We start from the raw sequence: 24959 nt of genomic DNA, 5'->3' as shown, positions 1-24959 counted from the left end.
ACCTCGACGTACGATAGCAAAATCTTTGTCTAAACGAAGTAAGATGGAGCCGCAATCTTTGTCAGATGTCTCAAGGACTTGTACACATACTGGTAGGGGTGTGCCATTGATATCAATCTCTACTGTTTCATAATTTAAGATCTATAATGATATTGGGCTTATATACCTAAACCAGGCGTTGTCAATTTATACCACTCAAGTAGTTATTTTCAACTTTAGATGATCACTTCGAAAACATCCAATATTTAAGATAAACGTGAAAATCATCACATATGACTGTTTTTAATATTTGCCGCATAGTCCTTAACTTCATAAAAATTTAATGAATTGTATAACACATATAACTATAAATGTTTTAAGATATTTTGATTTAATTAATTAGCCCATTGTATAAGACTGCTCCAAACTGTTAAGCAATTTTGTTTTATGAGTTGTCAAAAAATTTCTGAATATGCTTTGTGAATGAGCGTACACTTACTTGTAAGATTACTCTTTTTTAACGAGTTATTTGTAATGTGTTAAAATCAAACTGTTATGTTTTTAGGTTATTTATTTATTTTACTTAAAAAACAAAAAAAAAACGCTTCATTTGCAAATTGTTCATTTGACTTCGTAATTTATGTCTTTGGCGTTTACCCTGTGCCATTAAACGGGGTGTATGTTTAAACGTTTGACTACTGAGCTTGTGCCTGTCTTTTTTCATATACATTTTTTATGAAACCGATTACCATCAATATTTCTTTGGCTTATGAAAAAGGATCCACATTTATTGAAGGACTTGGGGTTTACCTATTAGATTTATATAATTTATTTTATTATTAAGTTTCCTCAACTTATTGCATACTTTGATAAGATTTACCTTATACGTTTTTACTTTATTCAGAATTGTATCGATAAGAGTGAGGTTGTGCACGCAAACTGATTAAAACATTTATTTACTGACCACTCCAAGGCAGTGACAATCCTTGATAAACACAACTAGTTTTGTTTATATAATTATAATATATGCACTGTGTTGTTTTTGGAATTTTGTGCTGTTATACAATGTATCCTGTTTGTGAGTTTGTGTGTTCTATGTCTTTGGCGACTGAGCTTGTTTCTGTAGTTTTATATACAAATATTGTTCTAGATGCTTTGAATGACTTATCAATTTTGATGATGGCAATGTTAATAGAGAGATGTTTTTATTTCTGATACTATGTACTTGCAATGCTATGAAAATGCATATTTGATAATTACAATGTAAAGAGGAATATTACAGTTTAAAAATGTAGCTGTTTGTTAGGCAACCTAGCTGCTTGTGAGTCAACCTATTTGCTTTCAATGCATGAGTCTATTTTGCTACATATTTGTCAAAATATGTTTTCTTATTGAATAGGCCTTTTTATAGCTCAACACGGTAGTAACCTATTTTGTTTAAGTTTTTTTTCTACCGATTACGCTTACTCACTCATGATTTCTGACAACTTTAACATCTTATGTTAAAGAAAGCTCAATATGTTACAAATTTTGCTACTGGTATGCATTTAAGAGTAATATAGGTACCTTTTCCCTGTTATGGCCCGACACGTAGTAACCTTCACCTTTTCTATATCAATGATCGTCTGTCAAGCCTAACATTTAGTGTCAATAAAAACCCAATCCCTTAAACACCATAGACCTTTTGAAACATGTTTTGGTCTTCCGAAAATATTTTATTTATCTTTCTACCACCACGTCATTATGATTTTTTTGATGAATTCAATTATTTATGTGAAAATCTACAGAAACAAGCTCAGTAGCCAAAAATTTAAACATAAATGCTTCTTTGTTCTTACCTGATCTATTAATCATTTTTCTTTTTATCTGTAGCGCTGGTGAGTTTGTTTTCGGAGATTTTCATTTTTTATTCCACAATGATGGTATCATATGACTATTGACTTAGGAACACAAATACTACGAGTAGGTCTCTATTATACATTAAAGCAAAGTTGTTTTTTTTTAAATAAATGTAAACTTCTCACTTGGTTGTCAATTATTCTATTGCGCTGTGGTGACATACTATTCCATTTATTTCTTATTAAACACTGACGTAACGGATTCATTTATAGAGACCTTTTTCAATAAAAAGGACACCCTTTTTGCAAAGCTTAGTGCCTACGACATCCATTCCTTTACTGAAACACTGTAAGGTCCCTATGAAAAGAACGATGACCTACCTTTTCATGAATTTTAGTTCCTTTGAAAAAACATAGGATGGATAGTCATGGTGGCATTCAGGTTTATGTTTCTAGTTACGTCCCAGCAATACACAGAATGGACCATGAAAATCCCCTTATTCAAATCATATGAATGGGACTGCGAGTCTTATCCTCTCTGGAACTTTTTATAGGCTCCCAAACTCACCAGCTTCAATTATTTTTGATTTTGAGACAGCTATTGGATTAAAAAGTGATGCTATAATTACTGACATACTTATCACTGGGGATTTTAATCTTATGGTCAAAGAAACCTCATCAAGGAGCTAAGTATTCATACGAAGCTTCCCAGTACGGACTGGAACAAGTTATCTCACAACCAACTCACTTTACTGCAACGTCATTGGCCATTATAGATCTTTACTGAACCTAAAAAGTGATCTTGTTACAGTATGTGGTGTTGGTGAATCCATCTTAGTTAAACCAATTCGCTATCATTGATCGGTGTTTTGCCTTCTTTATCTATTCAAACCTACTCAACCATCATCTAGACGCTTTATTTGGAACTTTGACCGTGGAAACTAAGAACTTCTTCGACTTAGAGTCAGAAATTTGACTGGTTACAGTAAAGACACATATGGTATCTTAGGCAATAAATTGAATTTTATTAGTACTCTCTTTAAAGAATGAGTTGAGTTCATTTGTTTCGAGTAATTGACAAACTAGGATAGGAACTGAAAAATGTCATTTATTGACATAAAATGACGTATATCGTTAGAAAACGAACGATATACATGTCCGAAACAAAGTTAGAGGAAAAGAAAACGCCATAAGAAACCCCAACCTCAACTCATCCATGATAAGAGAGTGACAATCAGGACATGATGAAGAAACAATCAGTGACTAGAAAAATAAAATTTACATGAACGACAAAATTAATTACAAATAAAATGAATGAAGCGTTAGAGAAGGAGCCCACAACTCCAATCTCTGAAAAAACAACAACCTTAAAGCATTTAGGAGAGCACAGCAAGTGATGAGAGAAAGAGCCCACAACTCTAGTCTCTGAACAGGAATAGCACTTAAAAAAGAGAAAGAGCCCACACCTCCAGTCTCCAAACTATGTACCAGGAATCTTAACATATCTGAACAAAAGGGGTTGAATATAAAGAAAATAAATTGACATGAACAAGAAACATGCACGGAATACAGCAGAACAACCCACGTGCTCGAGGCCACAACTCGAAGCGCTCCGCAATATAGATACACACATACATACATATATATATACATTCATACAAAAGGCAATAAAGTGCTTACACGAGCCGACAACTCGAAGTAGGCATTAAAGGAAAAAATGAAACACACTACGGAGAATAAAGAAGGCCCATAATCTCAAGAGCGGTTACTGACTATAACAAAACTCTACACCTGGTAACGCCTGAATGCGGTTCGTTCTTTAGCATTGGTATGCGGATGTATTTTGTATAAGCCGAGGATTTTAAACGCCCCATTTCCTGAATTTGCGACTCCGAAAGGCCCTGTTCGGCTGCCGAGGTCGCAGCGCCGATACGAAAACTGTAGCCTTTGTAGAGTGTAGTATCACATCCACAATATATAATCGAAGCTCGCAGATTGATGGAGAATAATGTTCTTCACCCTTGCGATCCGTCAGGAAAGGTGAAGAGGGGACCTGGGTTGGATCAACGTAGCTTAAAAAACTGCCAAAGGGCAGCCACTGGACAAGTTGCTACAGGAGAGACTTTGGCCGGTATTAGCAACTTTCCTTTTTTCCGTGACAGTGTTTGTAATATTTCAGGTGTAGGAAGGAATGTCAGCTGTGTAATGAAACGTTATGCACGAATAAGTGACTACTGCGGGGCCACGACTGTGTCCTGTCAGCTCACCTACTCTGAGAAAAACATGGAAAGCTAAAAGGTACATAGCCTGAAGAAGCCAACGGTGGGAAGCGGAATTACAAGTAAATTACAGGGAATGCACCAGGCGTTCCAACAACTGCGAGGTGATAGGTGAGGTTTGTCTGGCGAACGACATTGATTGTTGTAACCTAGAAAGCTTTTCTTGACCAAAAGGTGTTGTGTATGATCGCTAAAATTCATGAGTTTGTGAGCGTAACCAACCGCCGACAAATACGTTAAGGTCGTAGATGCAGCCAACTTGTTGATGTAGCAATGTGCAATGAACGCCAAGATAGCCTGTGGAGATGAGGGATATGTTTGTGGCAGATCTGGAGTGTGTTATGCCAGGAAGCTCTTGTAGGAAGCCAGAGCTCTGTTGTATGTTTTTGTCGAAGACGTTGTCAAAGCGTGGTTGACTAGCCCGTCTGCAACGGCCATCAAATTATCAAGCTGTCGAATGGAATCGATTCCAGCACAAGGTTGTTGGCCGGCGGCTCCGCAAGAACGTGTGTACCTGGTCACGGGAAAGAAAGTCGGCTAAAATGTTGTGAGAGCCGGGAATATGTTCGGCTCTACAAAGTACATTGTGTTGTAATGTCTTTACCACAAAACGGCGAACTAGTTTCATGAGATGCTTATCTTTAGAACTTTGTTTGTTAATAAATATGCACTACGGCTTCATTTTCTGATTGGAAACGATACATTTATTCTGCAGGAGTGACCCCCAGAGCTCCAAGGCCAACACCAGGGGGAACATTTATTTCACAGCTATGTGCAAGGTGTGCCATACACTGTCGGCCGGCCACACCCCTGCAAAGTAACGATCATTAAAATAACCTCCGAATCCCATGATACTTGCATCAGTATATAGATCGAGAGCGGTCGAACTGTCCCAACGGTCAGGGAGCATCAAAGAATTGCCATTGAAAGTGTTTATGAACACGAACCAGGCTTCCAAATCCACACGAATCAGGTGCTTGTGATGTGGCAGCTGAAGACCCATAGTTAGGTCAATCATGCGCCGAAAAAACGTAGTTCCTGTAATGTAGCTTTTTTCTTGCGTTTCATGCGGAGGAGACAATCACGTATATTTTTCAACTTTTTCAAAGTGCAGCCTTTAAACCATGACAATAGAGTCGAGTTCGATTCCAACGAATGTCATCATAGTATCAGGTAAATAAGTTTTTTTCCTCCTTGATGGGAACTCCCATGTCGGACGCAAGTTGGAGGAAGTTATTCAGGTGGGCAAGACAGTGGTCGTTGAAAGGTTTGGACACAAAGGGAAAGTCATCTAAAATATCGGTGCAACCGGAAGTACCAAGTATGTTCGTGGCTATCCATTCAAGAGTTGTTGAGAATCGTTCGGAAAGGTAACGTGAGTGGCCTAGGCCCATTGGTAGAGTTCAAATGAAAACCCCAAGTATCGAGAAGACGGGTGGATAGGAATGAGTCTAAATGCTTTTTCTATGTCAGTCTTAGCTATGTAACAGCCCCGTCCAAAGTGTTTCACCAGTGCTTCCGCATCATCCATGGTATTGTAGTGGACGGCACATTTGTCACGAGAAATAACGTCTTTGACTGAAGCCCCATTTGGAAAAGAAAGATGGCGAATGAGCCTGTATTATCCAGATTTTTAGGAACGACATTTTTAGGAGAAACATGTGAATGTGCGATAGGTTTTGATGTAAATGGACCAGCAACTCTGCCGACCTCTACTTCTTTATGAAGTGCTTATCTGACGTGGCATGGGTGAGTTGAAGCTGATAGTATATTACTCACTGGTTGTCTAGTTAGAGCTCCATCAAATGGAATTGTAAAGACATTTGAAAGGTCTGTTAAAAGAAACTCTGATATTTGTCGATTATAGCCGTCGGTTTGGGTAAGGCGCTGACGGCTTAGAAGCTGGTAGTTGTTGCGAACTGGAGGCTCCATGTTTGTGTTTAGTACACATGCGTTTGGGATGTGGTCCCCTACAAACTTGACAGGTGTGCGCGTGTTTGGCCAGGTCTTGTATGATAGATGAGTACTTCATTAAGGAAGCAATGAATTCATTGTTCTTTTCTGTGTACACCGCCACGGACATGGCCAAGGTCTTGTGCCAAGCTTCCATCGATTTGATCTATTCCTGGTCAGCTTTATGAAAGGAGAAAAGTCTCTCGTTGAATTGGCGCATTGACAGTTGGCCAGATTCCGTTGAAGAAATTAATGCCCCAAACGAAATGAACTGTTCTCCCAAATCTTGGCCTTCAACTTTCGTTCCACTCCCGCAGTAAGCGAAATATCTTGAGCGCCAGAAGAAGTGTCGAGCGCGTCGGTGGCGGGAATTGAGTTTGTTGAATCAAGGGGTGGTATTTCTGGATTGATAGCTATAGCACGTGCACCGGCTGCAGTCCGCAACGGATGTAGAGTGTCTGGATCTGAGGGCATTGGGACGAGTGGAGTTGTCAAAGCTGGCGGCTTGATAACGCCCATCTTCAGAAGCGACATAAAAACCGATTCGGTGACGACCGGTGCCACTTTAGCCACTATTTCGTCTTCAGACGGAGTGTCAAATGCCGCACGTTTCCTTTTGCTCATAGCTGTAAGAAGATGAAAGTGCTTGTAATTCCAAAATGAAATTGAATTGAGTGGGGTAAGTAACCTCTATCATAGAAACCAATTTTTTGTCATGTTCCGTCACCTTAATAGGTACTAAAAGAATATTAATAGAACTACTCCCCAAAAGAGTAAAATAAAACCTTCGGCCCTAATACCCAAACTCCGCCTCGGCCCCAATAGCCATATTCAACAAAAGAGTAAAAATCAGCAATCGGCCCCAATAGCCAGAATCCACAATAGAGTAAAAATCAACAATCGGCCCCAATAGCCATACTCCACAATAGAGTAAAAATCAACAATAGGCCCCAATATCCATACCCTACAATAGAGTAAAAATCCACAATCGGCCCTAATACCCAGACTCCACAATAGAGTAAAAGTCAACAATCGGCCCCAATAGCCATATTCTACAATAGAGCAAAAATCAAAAATCGGCCAAAATAGCCATACTCAACAATAGAATAAAAATCAACAATTGGCCCCAATAGCCATACTCCACAATATAGTAAAAATCAACAATCAGCCCCAATAGCCATTCTCTACAATAAAGTTACACAAACAATTGGCCCATAATAGCCAAACTCCACAAATGAGTAAAACAACAATAGGCTCCAATAGTCATACTCTACAATAGAGCTATACTACAATTGGCTCCGAAAGCCATACTCGACTATAGAGTAATACAACAATTGGCCCCATTAGCCATACTCCACAAATGAGTAATACAACCGAAGGCTACTACAAAAGAGCCATACGACAATCGGCCCTAAAAGCCGTACCCCACATTAGAGTACAACAATAATAGGTTCCCATAGCTTTACTCCTCGATAGAGTAAAACACAATTGGCCTAAATAGCCGGACTCCAGAATAGAGTAATACCACAATCGGCCAGAAAAGCCGAACTCCTCAAAGAGTTATACGACAGTTGGCCCCCTAGCCAAATAGGTAGCCTAATATATAAACCTAGTGTTAGATACACATATACACATACACATACAAACACATATACACATACACATACATATATATAAATATACATACATATATATGCAAAAATATATACACATATCCACTCTAACCAGATCCTACTAATATCATGACACATTTGGAGGAAAGCCCAAGCGGTAGATGCGAAATTTGTATGGAAATACAGACAGTAAATTGTGATTGTGATAGCAATGAAACCAGAATAAATCATTTGACGTCAATCGGTTGTAAATTAATGTGCAGGATGTGCATTAAATTAGTAATTGTGTTATAAGTACCATTAGCTAAAGAAATAGCGAAAATTTATAAATACACCAAAACCAATATAGCCATGCGCAATGGGAATGAAATAAAATGATAAAGTCTCTATGTATGTGGGGACATCCGGCAGGAGCTGAGCATTTGGCAAAGTTAATGTAGTGGCCAACACCGAATGACAGCCCCCAGAAAGCTGTGGAACAAAATATTGAGTCCTTTGGCATTCAGATGAACACCGTCCAGGAAGATAGTCTTGGAGGGGTCCAAGAGACGTCGCACTTTCCAGTAGTGAATACGGTCCTGTCGTCCACATTATTCAGTTTTCAGGACAGGTTTAAATAAAACCACTGCTTCGTTAAACTCCACAACACGTATGTTCCTTGTGGTCCGTCGAGGAAGTAGCTGAGGAATAAAAATCCTCGGAGATGAAAGCGGGTTTCCCATAGCGACATCAGGGCTACCATGCGCAACATTTATAAATGCGAATCCAATACGCCATTCGCACAGTCAATGTCGTTTCCTCCAATCATCATGATAACAAAGCTCTTTCTCTCAAAAGAGCAGATAACACGACTGTCAGTGAATCTACCACCACTGAGTCCAAATAGTCCAATGGACTGACCATGAGTCAAACGAAAAGCATCTTCCAGCGAGCTGGCATCCTCGAGGAGGAAACGATGAAGTCATTTCACGTGGGAATCGCCCAAAATCACAACAACCATTGTCTTTGTTTACACATCCGAAGTGTTTGTTACGTAAACACACAAAGAACTGAGAAATATGTTCGCGACGATACTGCCCAATAGATAAAACAATCTATCAATTGAAATCGATTTTAAAAACTATCACTTAATAACTTCAATCGTTAATTAACTTGAAATTAAAAGCATGTAAACATACTGCGTAATCCGGGTTTGCATGAATAATCTGTGAAATTATTACGTTTTGAGATCAGCGAGACGAGACGGTTAAACAATACTATTAAAATTGGAAACTCGGTACTTATAATTTACTGCGTGATGAGTTAGATCCCTTGAAAGTATCATATTTTTTTTATTTCTTAGGCAATCAATTGAATTATTGGAAAATATTTAAGATATGTAGCACCACAAATACTGCATCAAACACCATACTGCCTCTACTACAAAATGATACTTACATATCCGTTGATACTATCAAGGCTAACCTCCTAAACAATTTCTTCCAGTCCAAATCCCGTCTCCATAATGCAGACAAAGAACTTTCTCCAATAGAAAAAATCAGTTTTTAACACCACTTATCCACAATTAACAAAACTTAAGATGACGTCTCTACAGTTCTGAAGTATTTAGCTACAGACAAAGCGACAGGCCCCCGACATAGTAAAAAGTAGGACTCTGAAGGAAATTTCAACTGAAATGAGTCGCCCACTTTCAAAAATGTAACCCTAACTCTCCACATGTCAAATTCCATAAAGATCCACATGAAGTCAGTAACTAATATCCAATCGCTTGCTTTCCGTCATCACGTTATCAAGGCCCTTGAAAATATTATTGCCAATATTTGTTCATTTTTCTACAAACGTAATTAATTCTCTTTAATCCGGTTTTGCACCTGATTCCAAAGTAAATCAGCCGTCCGTTTTATACAATATATTTTGTTAGTCTCGTGACGAAGGAAGAGGTTAGAATTTTGTGACATTTCAAAGGCTTTTGACAGAGTAGGGCACAAGGGACTTTTACATAAGCTCAAATATAAGAGCATTTCTGGTACGCCACTTCGTTAATTTTCAAATTACCTATATCATCGCTCCAACAGATTTGTTATTAATGACCAAGAATCAACTCTACTGAAACTCGATGCAGGTGTTCCACAATTATCTATCCTCGGACCATTGCTATTAATTGTTTTCACCAACGACAATATCACTGCGGAAAAGGGTTTAATATACTGGAATGTGCTGAAACCCGTAGATCCAACGTGTACGGTAAATGTACGGAATGTTGTATATACGGGTGTGGTCGGATCCGTACATCCGTTTTATAATAAAAAATGAATTCTGTAATCAATTTAGGTCTTATAGTTTTTAATTTGATAGCATATATGATATGAACGAGATTGATACCACTGACGTAAAAAGATCACTGTTGCGTAGAAAAACGGGAAGTGTCAGTAAAAATCACCTTTGTAGAAAATTTAATGCTTTAATGGGTTTCGGCATCTTTTAATTAAATTAAAAAAGGTCTGAATTACAATACTGATAACAAATATATAAATTTGACAATACTGAGTTGATTGACTAACGACTAGTGCTTATACTATTTTGATGGATGTAAGGCACCGTGAACCTCCGTATATCTTGAGCGGACGGACATGTATGGTCTCCGTACATGTTAAAAATACGGGCATTTATGCTCTTCCGTACACTTTGAGAGTATGAGATTATACCATTCCCGAACACGATGAATATACGGGCGTTTACAATTCCCGTATAGTATGGATGTACGGAAATAAACCAGTTCCCGTACACGCTGAATGTACGGAAAAGTTACAATTCCCGTACACTATGGATATACGGAAATGTACTCTTTCCGTACACCCATGTTATAAAATAGTTTTGAATTTTATAATCAAGTAAGGTTAATTGTTGTTTCATTTGACAGTATACACAATATATGAATAACATGTATACCATTGACTTGTATACATTTTCCCGTGTTACGCAGAGAAACAGGAATGTGTAAGTAAGAGTCACGTTTTGTAGAAATTGTAAATGTTTTTTTTTTGGTTTTAACAGGCTTTGATGAAATTAAAGCGACATCTTTATGATACAAAATAATAAGATTTGACATTGGTGAGTGGTGTTACATTTGACAGAATATATGATATGATCAACATTTATTACATATACCATTGCCGTGTTTCGCAGAGTAACAGGAGCCGCAGTTTGTAAAAATATTAACGCTTTTATGTGTTTTAACAGCTTTGAAGAAATTACAATGACATCCATATGATACAAAATATTTGAATTCGACAATGCTGGGTGGATTAATTCACGACTAGGGTTAGGGTTAGGGTTAGTTCATATTATGTTTCTTGCAAGTGCAGTGTAACAAACTCTTATCTTTCTTTATGTCACAGCATGTAGGTCGCGACAGAATCCCAACAGCATTTAAAGTCTTATTCATACCCCGACCACTTGCCAAACCACCAACACGTTCAGACTTCACATTATCATATGCTCATTCCACATGAGCATCTGCGCAATAACTAAGTCCTCGTGATTAATAGAGAAATTTTTAACATGCAAAATCACGTTTAACAACATTATGATGTGACTTAATAGCATTTTGCACTTTTTTCCACACACAGCATATATCAAACAACACAAATGTGCAAAAATTATTTCAGTGCTTTTTTCTCTCCTTTATTTGCATTTTCAGTCACAGGGTCACTGGATTATTATGAATTATATTTAATTGATCGTCATCAAGAGTACTACGCCCATCTCTTTCTTTGTTATTGAATGTACACTATATAGTTTCATGCTATGGACCGGTGAACCATATTTGATTTCTGGTTATCAAGCGTGTTTTTGATAAATTAGATCAGTTGCTTATGCTCAATTCGTACATTTACAGACAATGTGTAAGACTGATTGATAAGTTTATAAAATTGATTATAGCTTTTAAAACTGATTCGACTTCATGATTCAATATCTTTAAAATTATCATGTTGACTAATTTGTTTTGCTGGTGATTGATTTAACCTTTTTTATTGCTTTTATTAAAGCAACTTTTGTTCTGACATCGATTGTTTTCAAGTTATGATTTCCCTACCAATGTTAAATTTGGGTTTTGACTAAGGTTCGACATATAGGCAACGTTGTGACATTTTTCGAGCTCTTTGTGATGTTTTTGCCTTCGAATAGCTTACGGCATTTATCCTTTTTTTTCAACAATGTTTTTATGAGGTTTGTGATTGTGACCCACATATTTAACACTTTAAAAATAACAATTTGATAGTTGACATATTATGTCTTCCAAATTCACTTCATACACACGAGTTCACGCATTATTGTCACCTAAGGCTGTAAGATATCAATTTATTTTAGGATATGTTTGTTTTTTTAGATATTTCTTACTATAATATATTATAATGATGTCAGGTTATCGACTTTGATGGTTTAACACAATGTCGAGACAACCATAACAATATATCAACCAAAGAATTGGTTAGGCACTTTGGTAGTTTATTAAATAATAATAAAGCGGCAAGGCGGACAAAAATGAACATTTGATAGATATTGAAACAGATGGAGACTTGGATGAGATAAAAGGATATCATATTTAATACTGACAAAAAGGATGATGAATTGAGACTTTCCATTAAACACCTTAAAGCTGGAAAAGCAGCGGGACCTGATTACACTATACCAGAAATTTTTATGTATGCAGTTGATGAAATAAATATTATACTTGTTCAATTATTTAACCGAAGAATAGGAACTGCGAGAAGACGAGGTAACGATTATGACGATAGCTGGTAGTGGTAAAGGCGACGACAGAGGCAGCACTGACAAAGAGGGTGATTAGAATAGTACGTGTTCCAATTTGAACGATGGTAGTAGTAAATTCAATGACACGACCAAAACATTACTCGTTTGTAAAACAAATTGCAATCACAGGGAGTAATACCAATCAAATGGATGAATAAACAACAAAGGACATTTCTGGTCGCAATATGCAGAGGAAAGCGCATTAAAGTCGGAAAATGTCACGCAAATGAATATGTTTTTGTATGTATATCCATATAAAAATTGACACGTGTGTAGTAACATAAATGGTCCGAAACATTGTGTAAAACAACAACATGCGATGGTATAATAACAAATACTTATAATAGGCAACAAATCACAAACTAGTCGAAAAATGTCACATAGATTATATTTGTATTACCTCGAAGACAAAACAATTGTCCCTCATTGTTTGCAAATCAATATATATATATACTTAATGAAGTTAAAACACTATGGGGTAAAATCAAATCGTTAAATGTCACAAAACTGGATCAGTTTGGTATGGATATGCATACATAATAACCTTAAACCTAACCCTAATTCAGCACGCAATTGGTAATACATGTATTTTGAAACTAGTCCAGGCGGAATTCTTAAAACGTCTATAGCATGAAATATCTTTTGAATGTATCCGAGATTGATGGTCCACAATACCCCCTCCATCTGATATTTTGAAAATATCACTGTATAAATTAGCTGAAAGTATAAAAGAATTAAAATATTAATTAATAATCGTCCTTACAAACCTTTCAAGTTCTTTGCACACATTTGATCAATGATCTTTTATCAATATTTCCACAATACAGTCTCATATTAAAACATGTGTGAATGTCATGATTCCTTCAAAGAAATATCTTAAAGGGTTGCCACAATACACTCATTACTCTGAAACCAGCTTAATAAAGTCAGAAATAAGGCGTCGATATGTCTGACAACTGCCTTCTTTGAACGTCTTAACTTCTACCTTTTATACATTGTGATCACTACTTGAACCATTTTATCTTTCAAGGTAACAAGTCACCATCAGAAACACATAACAGCATGGAATTAAAAATAGTCCTGATAATCATTATCATCCATTCCCAGACGCCTCCCAAGTGTGTGTTGGGGGGGGGGGGGGGTAATGAACAACCACAGACAACCTTTTTCAGAAAGAAACTTCTTGAAAGTAACATCTTCGACACAGAAATACTCAATTTATGAAGACAACTCCTCCACTGCTCAAATAATACAAGGACGATAAGTTAGTTCCTTACACCTTATTCCTTTTTAAAATAAGGAATAGGTAACTAGATTCTTATTCCTTATTCAAAATGAATAATTGTAGATTTGCATAAAATCACTTCTTTGTTATGTGTTTCGTATTTTCATAACAATTAAACAACTTCGTAAATAAAATAATGCACGAAAAAAAATGAATAAGGAATAAAGAACTAGTTATCAAAGTGCTTATTTTTTTTGTCGAAATATCAAAAATTGATCTTATTAAACAATTTGAATAAATGCATTAACTTATTTAAAAGGATAGAGGGTTTCAAGTACTTATAACGCACATTAATTCGAATAAGGAATGAAGAACAGGAACGGTCAACTTTTTAAGAAAGACATTTTTTTGATCAAATAACTATACAGATGTGGTCTTCATGAAAAGTTTATAGAAATGCATTGTCTATTCAAGAGAGTGTTAGTACTTAAAGTACTTTAATAACGTACCAACCTTCGAATAAGAAACAGAAATCTTTAAAACGTCGAAAAGTTAACTTACTCGTTTTATCACTTTTCGACAAAATAACTTTGCAGAAGTTGTCTATATATATTTTTTAAAGAAATGCGTTGTCTATTCAAGTGAGTTTTAGCGCTTAAAGTGCTTTAAAAACGCTCAAAAATCGAGTAAAGAACAAGATTTACGAAAAATACTGAATTTCAAAGTGCTTCATATGCTATTTGTTTGACAAAATATCAATTGCACATTGATTTTATCAAATAATTTGAATAAATTCGTTGTCTTATTGAGCGGGATGGAGTGTTCCAAGTACTTCATAACGCACACTAAGTCGAATAAGGAATAAGGAACTAGTTCCCTATTTCTTATTAAAACTCGAATAAGGAACAGAAACGGTGAATTTTCAACTTTTAAAGTAAAACATATTTTGATCAACTAACTATGCAGAAGTGGTCTACATAAAAAGTTTACAGAAATACAATTTCTAGTTAAGAGAGTTTTAGTACTTAAAGTGCTTTAAAAACGTACCAAACTTAAAATAAGGAATAGAAATCTTGAAAACATCAAAAAAATCACTTACTCGTTTTATCACTTTTCGATGAAATAACTGTGCATCTATCGGATTGCAATCACGCATTGAATATATGAAAGAAGAAGCACTCATGGACTCGACAACTTCTATATGCAACTTCTTATCACAAGGTATGTGAACATATTACCTCAACGCTTACTATTAGCATGGCCTCCGTTCGTCCGACGAATCACAACTTCCCAAGGTCCAAACGCATCTACAACAATATAAGAACCGGGTGGACCGGGAGAAAGGCTATCTGACAGTAAGTCGGACATTTTCGGGGGATCAAATTTCCCCCTCAATTGTTTGTATATAACACAAGATGTTATGAAAGAAACCAACTTCTTGGAACCAACAGTCCGGAGACCGGCAGACCGTAGCGCTCTTTCGGTTATATTTCTCCCTTTATGATTGACTTGATTATGAAAATAATACACTTTAAGTGTTGAAATATGATATTTTCTGGGAAGAATCACTGGATGTTTTCAAGGCTCGACAGGTTACTTTTCCTCAACTTAACACCCACCTTCAAAAACATCCGAATCAAGAAAGGTATCGAGGTTAATAATATAACTATCCTTCTAAATTGATTTAAAGTTTATGAAGGAATCTAACCTTTCCTTATTTACATTTTTCTGTACTTGCTGTTAATTGAACGTTTCTGTGTGTATCGTGAAGTTACAAATTTGAGCACTAGGAGACATACGACTGGGATAAGAACAAGTCACATTTTTCAAGAGAGCAATAACAACGACTAGTCCATCCAGAACTAAATAAAACACTTTCAGACGTGGTAGTGACGAAGGTGTTCACTTCAGCACGAACGTCTTTGTAAACATCAGGATTTATCAAAGGAAAGCATTCCGGTACATCTTCTTTTTTAAGATTGTTTTAACTGGACCACGAAGCCATAGACTATCAACTATTCCTCAAAGTTTGTAGTAGCACAGTCCACTGTTTTGCCATAAAAACAATTCTCAGATTCTGAGAATCCTGTCAACGCTATTGCAAACATATGTCAACGAGCCTTGTTTTCAATGTATCCGAGAACAACCTTGCTGTCAGTAAAAAATGAGACACTATCAAAGTGGACGGACAAATTTACAGAAACAATATCAAATACTTCTACAGCCAAAACTGCCGCACAAAGTTTCAATCTGGAAATTGTAATGTCAACCTTTTGGAGCAACCTTGGCTTTTCCAAGAACAAAATAATGAGACCATGTACCATCATCTGACATCGCAAACAAGAAGACAGCTGCAGCAATAGCTTTTCTGAAGCATAAGAGTGAACTTGTAGCAGCTCCTTTCTCCTGGTAACCCTCATAGAAACAGGTAAGTACATCCGGGGTATTTCTATGTTCTGTAAACTCTCGGTAGTTACTTTCAGGTTTTACCATTGCATCTGTTTGGTATCGTGAGAGGTTTATCTTAATCAGTCGTCTTTTGAATAAGTTCTTTGAGAACGAGTCTTCCTGGCACTCATACAAGAGCAATTTAGCCTTAGGGCTCATATATGCTATTGATTTCCGACAACACGTCGCTTCGAGTAAACGTTTTGTCTTAAACAAACGAACTGTCAAACACTGATACAATTGTGTTCACGTTTTTATTATATATTTTTTTCGCTTTGGTGTTTGAATGATGTGGTCCATTCTTTTCAATTTGATGACAGAAGTTATTGTGGCACATAGTTGAGTATCGGGATGCTAATAGTGCTGAAAGAAACCATTGTGCCAAAGCACCTTCTTTAAATCTTAGATTAATGATTCCGCCTGTGTCCTTTAAAACTATTTTATGTAGCTTCCAGAGTGTAGTCCAGCCAGATATCGTTAAATTTGTCACTCGAAAATTTTGCTGTAAATAAGCCCTGTAGATAGTCCACCTCCCTTGATAGTCTGGTCATATTCAGAACTTGAGCACTCATGCAATTAGCGTAATTGTATGCATAAATGCATCTTATTATATTGTTCTGACTGTATTAATTGCCTTTTATAGTCATTATGAATGTGTAGGCAATAGTTGAAACTTCGCATAAATTTTAGCGGCCGTTTTGGACATCATCTTAGAAAGCAATGTTGTACCACGGTTTTCACAACTACAACATGCATCTTTATAGACTACAGACTAAGCCTTTGTTTTGATATATAGAAATCTGTGTTTACAGATACATACCGATATGGTGTCAGATTTACTATCAAATCTGCTGTATTTATACCAATTCATTATTTTACAAACATTTAAATGATGAGAACATAAATAGCCCCTTACATATGAATGTTATGCTTTAATCGTCAATTACATGCTCCAGAGGTACTTTGATTCATACAAACATGATGACAGAAGCAAAGAGGTTAAATGGTGTAAACATTTGGTTAAGATATCAAATTTCACGTTATTCAAGCTCTTTCTCTGATACTGACTGTATGCCATATAGTTTCAAATTACAGAAAGGTTGTCGTTGAAACATGCTTACTTTATCGTTATCACGGATGTTTTGGATGAATTACATCGGTTGCTCGGGCTCACTTGAATCAATTGGATAAAATGTCTGCGACTGATGAGTGAGTACTTAAATTGATTATATTTTTAAATATTGAACACTTTTGTACACTTCAAAGTTTTTAAAAATATATTCGCGAAAATATTATACTGTTTTGGATTGCTTTCATTTTTTTCATTGCTGCAATCATATCACCTTTTTATTTTGTAACCGATTGTTATGGTTTGTCGAGCTATACGTGCAAAATCAAATTGCTTATCCAAAGTTAGTTTGTGCATTAACTTTAATTTGATCAATATGTAATTTTGTGACATTATTTTATGTGCAATATTTTAAAAAGAAAAATTAGATTATTTGTCCACTTATTATTTTTGACCTTTACAAATTTATCAACATTCTCAATACAAGTTCTGTTTTCAATGAGGTATGTGATTTTACAGGCATGTATCTTCAAATAATTGTAATAATTGAGACTTCATAACTTTCAACTATGTATTTGTAACAAACAAAATGCAATGCTTAAACCAAAAATAAATTAATTAAAGAAGCATTACTATACTACGAAAAGGTAGGAAAAAAACTGCACTAGAGAGGTTTGCTTAAATGTATTTTATTACATGCCATTTCTGCTTATGTATGCTATTTAAAATATCTTTATCAGAAACGAACACAGCAGAACAACACAGGAAGCTTGTTGTTTTGATATGTACTTTTCATCGTTGTTAACAAGCGTGTTTTGAATAAGTCCAGGCTCAATTTATTAATTTACAGAGATTTATGTAACTGGTCGTTAAATACTTATTTAACGTGATTAAGGCGTTGCTCTTTATACTATAAAGTCCTTTATTCGATTATTTTGTCAATTCTATTAAGTTTGTTATTGTGTTGTTAATTGCTGCAATAAATCTATTGCTATTGTTTCACTGAATGTGAATGTCGTATTGCAAGTTATACCTGCCCAATAAAAATATTTAAAAATGTTGACTTTTGGTTTTGACATAAATACAAAAAAATGTGTAAGTAACAGATTTTGATATCCCTTTTATGTTTAAAAATACCATTTTTTCACTCGAATTATGTGTCGATATTTCCTTTTTTGTTGAAACCTTTCGAAAATGTTTAGGTTCTGAAAAAAAGGCTTTCTGTTGCATACTATATGACTAATTATCTTAACTCGATTAGTTTGTGGCTGCGTTTCACAATGTTCGAGCTACAATTAAAACCTTCGTTCTTCCCTTATATGAGTTTGTTATGTACACGATAAATTAATTTATTACACACGAGTTATTTAAAGGACTTGCCATAGCCACACGCATTGCGAAAACAAAACGACATTGGCCATTTGTCATCGAATGATTTGATCTTACAAACTATGTCTGTCAAATAGAACTTACTATACACGTATTTATTATTAGTATTTTGTCTTTGGACACCGTTTTGTGATATGCATTCACATTAACGGCGTTTCGATAAAGACATCTATAATTGAATCTTAAGTTGTTACATACTATGTATGCTAGTTATCTGATCAAGTGTGTGCTAATTTTTATTTTTGACCAAGACACGAAATTTAACACATTTTCTATTATTACTGTGCAATTGTTGGAACTATTTACAAAATGTTTCGCACTGAAATACAGAAATGTGTTAGGTTTTATCAAACTGTGTGGTTTTACGCACTGTTATCTCAAATAATTAACTTCAAATATGTTCAATTTTTGAAATGACCAAAATACGATAAAATAAAAGACATTGATTTTTTCAGACTTTATTATATTTGTGTGTGTTTTTTCACGTTTTCCGCTTTGCAATTTAGTGCTTCTTTTCATCATAGTGTTTTGGATGAAACGCAATGTGTTGCAAGTTACTCTGAAAACCCTTACAATGACTACAAACCCATGTAAATCAAATGATATGAAAAAGGAAATTTGTATATAAACTGACGTTCTAAAATCTATAGGACTTTATTAAAGTATTATTGTTACAAATAAGCACTTGTTTTAAGGCTGTCCGAAAGATCAACCATTATGTAATTAATGTAATATATTCTTAAAAATGGTTATATTAATGCACAAATAGACAGTCACAAATAACACATTGCGATAAGTAACCAGGGGTGCGTTTCAGAGACGATCGTTAAGGCGATCGTTAGCTTATTTTGGTAGTACGACCAAAATTACCGATCCGCACCGTTTCAGAGACGCAACGTGCACCTGCTTTATCGTTAATTTTGCTCGTTAACCTACGACCGGTAAGAGGCACTCGTTAACTTAACGATCAAGATGGCGGATGAAGATTTTCTCCATATCAAAGTATATTTTTACTTTTTATTAACATTTGAGAGTGTAATATTGCGTGTAGCATGTTCGCTGGTGTGGAATATTCAAACGATGTCTAAAAATAGCTGAAAACAGTACGAAAATGTTCTATTTCCGCCGTTCTGTCAAAAAAGGATTTTAACTGTAGAAGATGTAAGCTTTTTGTTATACTTAGCTAATGTGCTGATATTGTGTACATCTAAAACATGGAATATGATGTTGAATTTGATTTGGTTTTATTGCTGTTTAATATGTCCTTTAAAACATTTTCTTGAAATTCTTCTATTTCGGATGGTTTTTAATTCGGATGAATAAATGCCTGTACATATTTTGTTGTAATATAACCGGTCTCTGTGGCATGTAGTCAGTGAATTATTAAACAGTGTTACCATTTTATCATGTCATGATATAACATAATTATTTTTACACATCTTAAACTGATGCTAAATATGTAAATGTAGATACAGTACAGTAATGTAAACAACACTGTCACAACAAATAAGTTGATAATTGGCACTTTAATACCATGGACACTATCAGGTGACAATGTAATCATTTTAGTTCACCTTTACTTGTAATTAAAACTTGTTTTAGTAAGGTATCATATGGTTTATGTAGAACTTTGTAGTATATCATTATGAACATATGTGAGTTTTCAAATTCTTGTCTTTTTCAGTCATGCCATTTGATGCCAAGTGTACAATATAAACTGAAATGAAAAATGACAACAGAAGTGTCATGGTCTTGGTGGAAAATGCTGTGCTCTTCATTGACCTCTGTTTAATAATGGTATGGAAAAGGGAATTAAATTCTAATGTTGGTTTATTGAATAATATTGGAGGTATATTCAACATATGAACACATTGTCATAAGGACTAAACTGTAAATGTAGAAACTAAACTGCAAAACCATATTATGTACCTGCAGTTAATGCACAGGCTATGTACAGATGATTAATGATATTCTATGTTTTAGTTTTTTTTGCTTGTTAAATATTGTTTTAGTTTATTATTTCAGGCTGGTGATAGAGAACTATCAGGAATGCTTCAAGCTGGCAATGGAGGGAAATGTAAAAGTAGGTAGGAAATGATAAAATGCAATATGATATAAACCAATTTTATGAATAATACAATAAGATGAATTTTATATTGATACAATGTTGGGCATCTTACTTTGAGCAGTTAACTGGTATAACATAATTGTTATTTAACTTATATGAACAATAAACAAGAAATAAAATGCCACCAGAATGGTGTTTTTCATGTTTTCTTAAATACCCTACTTATCTTTTTTTAAAAAGACAATAATTTTCATAAAATATCCAACTATTTCAGTTGAAATATGGGAATGTAAGTTATGTGTTTCTTGTAGTTTAACCATTAAAAGGCGTTTTCATAAATGTATTATATTGTGCTGTATTAAACAATATTTTATAACTTTTTGTCTCTTTCAGGACACTGAAAAATCACAAGGTTTCAAACATTTAGAATATGCTCACAGTCAGTCTTCAAGATACTCACCTTAAAGGTTCCGGTGTGTTTTAGGAGACTTTGTCAGAACAGTACTTTATACCTATATTCACTGGAGATACCAGACACAGCAGATAACTACAGATATATTGACACAGAATCTGAAATTAATTGCATATCCCAACACAACATAAAACTTTAAACTGTTAAATAGGCAGTGAGGCATTTGTGTGTAACCTTCATTATTTGAAATGAAATTTCTTATTTATTTTTTAAGTTTGACTTGGCATTTAAAAGCCATTGTCATTAGATTTTCCAAATATATATATATTTTTAAACAGTTTCAACTGTGATGTATATCCAGTTGTACATGTTTCCTCTAAGGATTAAAACACTTCTGAATTATATAGGAAAATCTAAATGATTCATTTATTCAAACTTATGATAATATATAAAACGCACACTACCATGGTTGATCATGTAAACATTCATACTATCTTTTTATAGAAATTAAGTGCATCTTTTGATATTTCTGAATACATTTATTTTTACTTTGACTGGCTCGTGTATAAACACAGAATGCTACATAAAGTGTATACTCCAGTGTATATATCATAACATGATTGAAATAGATAATAGATAATATTTGCATGAAACTCTGAACACTTTACCACTATGGCAATCTGCACCAGTTAAGATACTTTTTGTTGAATAATGTGTTTTGATGAGACGAGCTTGTAAAATATCTGTATTTCTTTTAGTAATTTTGTGTATTTGAAGCATGTCGGCAAATGTAGATTTTATCATGTATTTTGAATGGATTTGAAATGCTGTTTATTAAACTGTTAACTGACACAATAAAGATGGATTTATGAATTGTCTTCATACAAAAAATCCAACCGGTCAAAGTTGTATTTTCAAACTATTTCCCAATACAATAACCCTCAGTCACAGTTTTGGTGCATAAACGTATGAACTTTACTCGTTATCCGAACTAAGGCCGGTTGTTGATGATTGGAATCAGTCATCATCATAATCATCATCATCATCCTCATCATCATCATCATCACCATCATCATCATCATCATCATCCACCGCACCCACCACAACAACCATCACCACCAACTTTACCACTTTCGTCATCATCAAATATCAGCAACATCTACATATCATCATCTCGTCATGATCATTGTCGTCATCGTCACATCATAATTAGAATCATTGCCGTGGTGCATCATCATTATTATTATCATCATCATCTTAGTCGTCGTCGTCGCATTATCATTATAATACTCATAATATTCGTCGTCGTCGTCGCCGCATTATCACTATCGTCGTCATTGCATTATTATGATAGTGTCGTCGCCGCATTATCACTATCGTCGTCATTGCATCATCATGATAGTGTCGTCGCCGCATTATCACTATCGTCGTCATTGCATCATCATGATAGTGTCGTTGTCGCATTATCACTATCGTCGTCATTGCATCATCATGATAGTGTCGTCGCCGTATTATCACTATCTTCGTCATTGCATCATCATGATAGTGTCGTCGCCGCATTATCACTATCTTCGTCATTGCATCATCATGATAGTGTCGTCATCGCATTATCACTATCGTCGTCATTGCATCATCATGATAGTGTCGTCGTCGCATTATCACTATCTTCGTCATTGCATCATCATGATAGTGTCGTCGTCGCATTATCACCATCGTCGTCATTGCATCATCATGATAGTGTCGTCGCCGCATTATCACTATCGTCGTCATTGCATCATCATGATAGTGTCGTTGTCGCATTATCACTATCTTCGTCATTGCATCATCATGATAGTGTCGTCGCCGCATTATCACTACCGTCGTCATTGCATCATCATGATAGTGTCGTCGCCGCATTAACACTATCTTCGTCATTGCATTATCATGATAGTGTCGTTGTCGCATTATTATTATTAAATTATCATTGCCGTTGTCGTCGCATCATCGTGACTATCATCATCAGCACCATTCTGCACAATTGCATTTGCTTTACAGAACATTCATAATACGCATACTATAATATTTCACTTATCAAAGACGAATTTAAATTAAAATCACCAGCCTGAAAAAACAACGTATTTTGTTGTTGTCCAATTTTCATTATAATTACACAAATTTTAAAATGAGCGTCGGAACCCGCCACTGCCTCCATCACAAAAAATCCCGGATGATGATGTACTTAAGATACAAATGTAACATAAATAGCAGAATAGAGACCACGAGTTTGTATCATTTGTGTCAATCATTATAAAAATGAGAGTTACATTAATTGATTCCCTTCAAGAGATTATCATCATCATCATCATTATTATTATTATTATTATTATTATTATTATTATTATTATTATTATTATTATTATTATTATCATTAATAAAAAAGACAGGTGCGTTCATCAGGTTAATATGACGTTACGTCATTTCACTTCAGACTGGGTCACTCGCTTTAACGCTGTGCTTTATCGTTATTTTTTTACGTACGACCGGAGAGTTTACGAGACGTTTCTGAAACGCCTTTATGATTATCGTTAAGTTGGTCGTTATTATGATCGTAAATTTACGATAGTGGCAGATCGTAAAATCTTTCTGAAACGCACCCCTGGTTGTTGCATTAAATACATTCTTCATCATTAATTCAAAGTAGAGGAAAACAATATCAAATGTTATTCAATGATAGCAATAACAACGTAAATAAATATTTTCATGTGGTAAAGTCAAGTGATATATCATTTTAGAGGTTTGGTCATAAAAATCACAAAGATGCATATCTTTTAAAGTCCGTCACAGTTTGACAGAATTATGGCCCTTTTAATTTTACAATTTAATTTTTTTTCTGCCAAAATAGGTCAAATTCTCAACCTCTGAATTTAAATGAAATAAAAAATGTAAAACAAAATATTTTCTTTATTTTCTTTAAATTTAATACACATTTCTAAATATCAGAGCCAGAATTCTGTTTTAAGCAGAATATTTCATGATAAAAAAATTGAGAAAAAAATGTTCTTTTTAGGAAATTTTAAAAATGCCGCATATTTGAAAGCATGAGCTTGCAATAATGTAAAAGTTACAGAACATTTATTTTATTACATTCACTGATGAACAGTTGCATTTTCACAATACATAGTTTTATAAATAGGAAGATTAAAGGCAAACAAAAAATTAGTTGCCATGGTAACCATTCAATAACAAAATGCTAAGAAACATCACTTTATGTTAAAAAGGAAAATTCTGTAAGTAGATTTATTTTCCTCACAATTGTTAAAAACGTGAACTTATCACCATTTAGCAATTCTAAACAATTTAATATAAGAAAGACATTGTCAGCAAATTTTAAGGGTAAATAAATTTAAGACAACTATGACAGTTTCCCTAGAACACTAGACTCTGGCTACCATGGTAACTGTTTAAAAAAATGACTCATTTTCTGAATTGACGTGGTAACTATAATCACGAATACAAACTACTAAATGTTTAGAAACAAACAACAGGACGACATTTCTGTTTCAAACCAAATTTAATACACTTGTGTTTAATTATTGGAATCAAAATGTGCATATATTTAGAACCAAAAAGTGCGTACATGTATTTGTAACCATTAATAAGATGTGAAATTTTACACATAAAAGATAACATTTAATATGGAAACATATTCACTCTATAATCACTCAAAAATGCAGGAACTGTTAATGTTAATTTAAAAGAACAGTTACTTCTAATTGCCAGAAGATTAATCCTCATTGCGCTAAACTGTACTTCAATATTGCAGAATTTAAAAATAAATCTGTGAGACACTTCATAGTATGACTGCTGCGTGACACAACCACCGTCGAATTCT

The 24959-nt window shown here is 34.8% G+C and overlaps 1 long non-coding RNA gene across 2 annotated transcripts; it reads left to right on the top strand.

Annotated features, from left to right (window-relative positions):
- Window positions 1-17242: 17242 nt before the first annotated feature.
- On the top strand, window positions 17243-21961 carry LOC128243888 (uncharacterized). 2 transcript variants are annotated; one of them, XR_008262929.1, is made up of 4 exons: window positions 17243-17359; window positions 20293-20405; window positions 20634-20691; window positions 21070-21961. It is a non-coding gene; the product is annotated as an uncharacterized LOC128243888 (long non-coding RNA). The 2 variants fall into 2 exon arrangements; XR_008262930.1 differs by having other exon boundaries at window positions 20634-20695.
- Window positions 21962-24959: the final 2998 nt, after the last annotated feature.

Source organism: Mya arenaria, chromosome 8 (genome assembly GCF_026914265.1).
Source record: "Mya arenaria isolate MELC-2E11 chromosome 8, ASM2691426v1".
Taxonomy (NCBI): domain Eukaryota; kingdom Metazoa; phylum Mollusca; class Bivalvia; order Myida; family Myidae; genus Mya; species Mya arenaria.
This window is presented reverse-complemented; position numbering and strand designations above follow the sequence as displayed.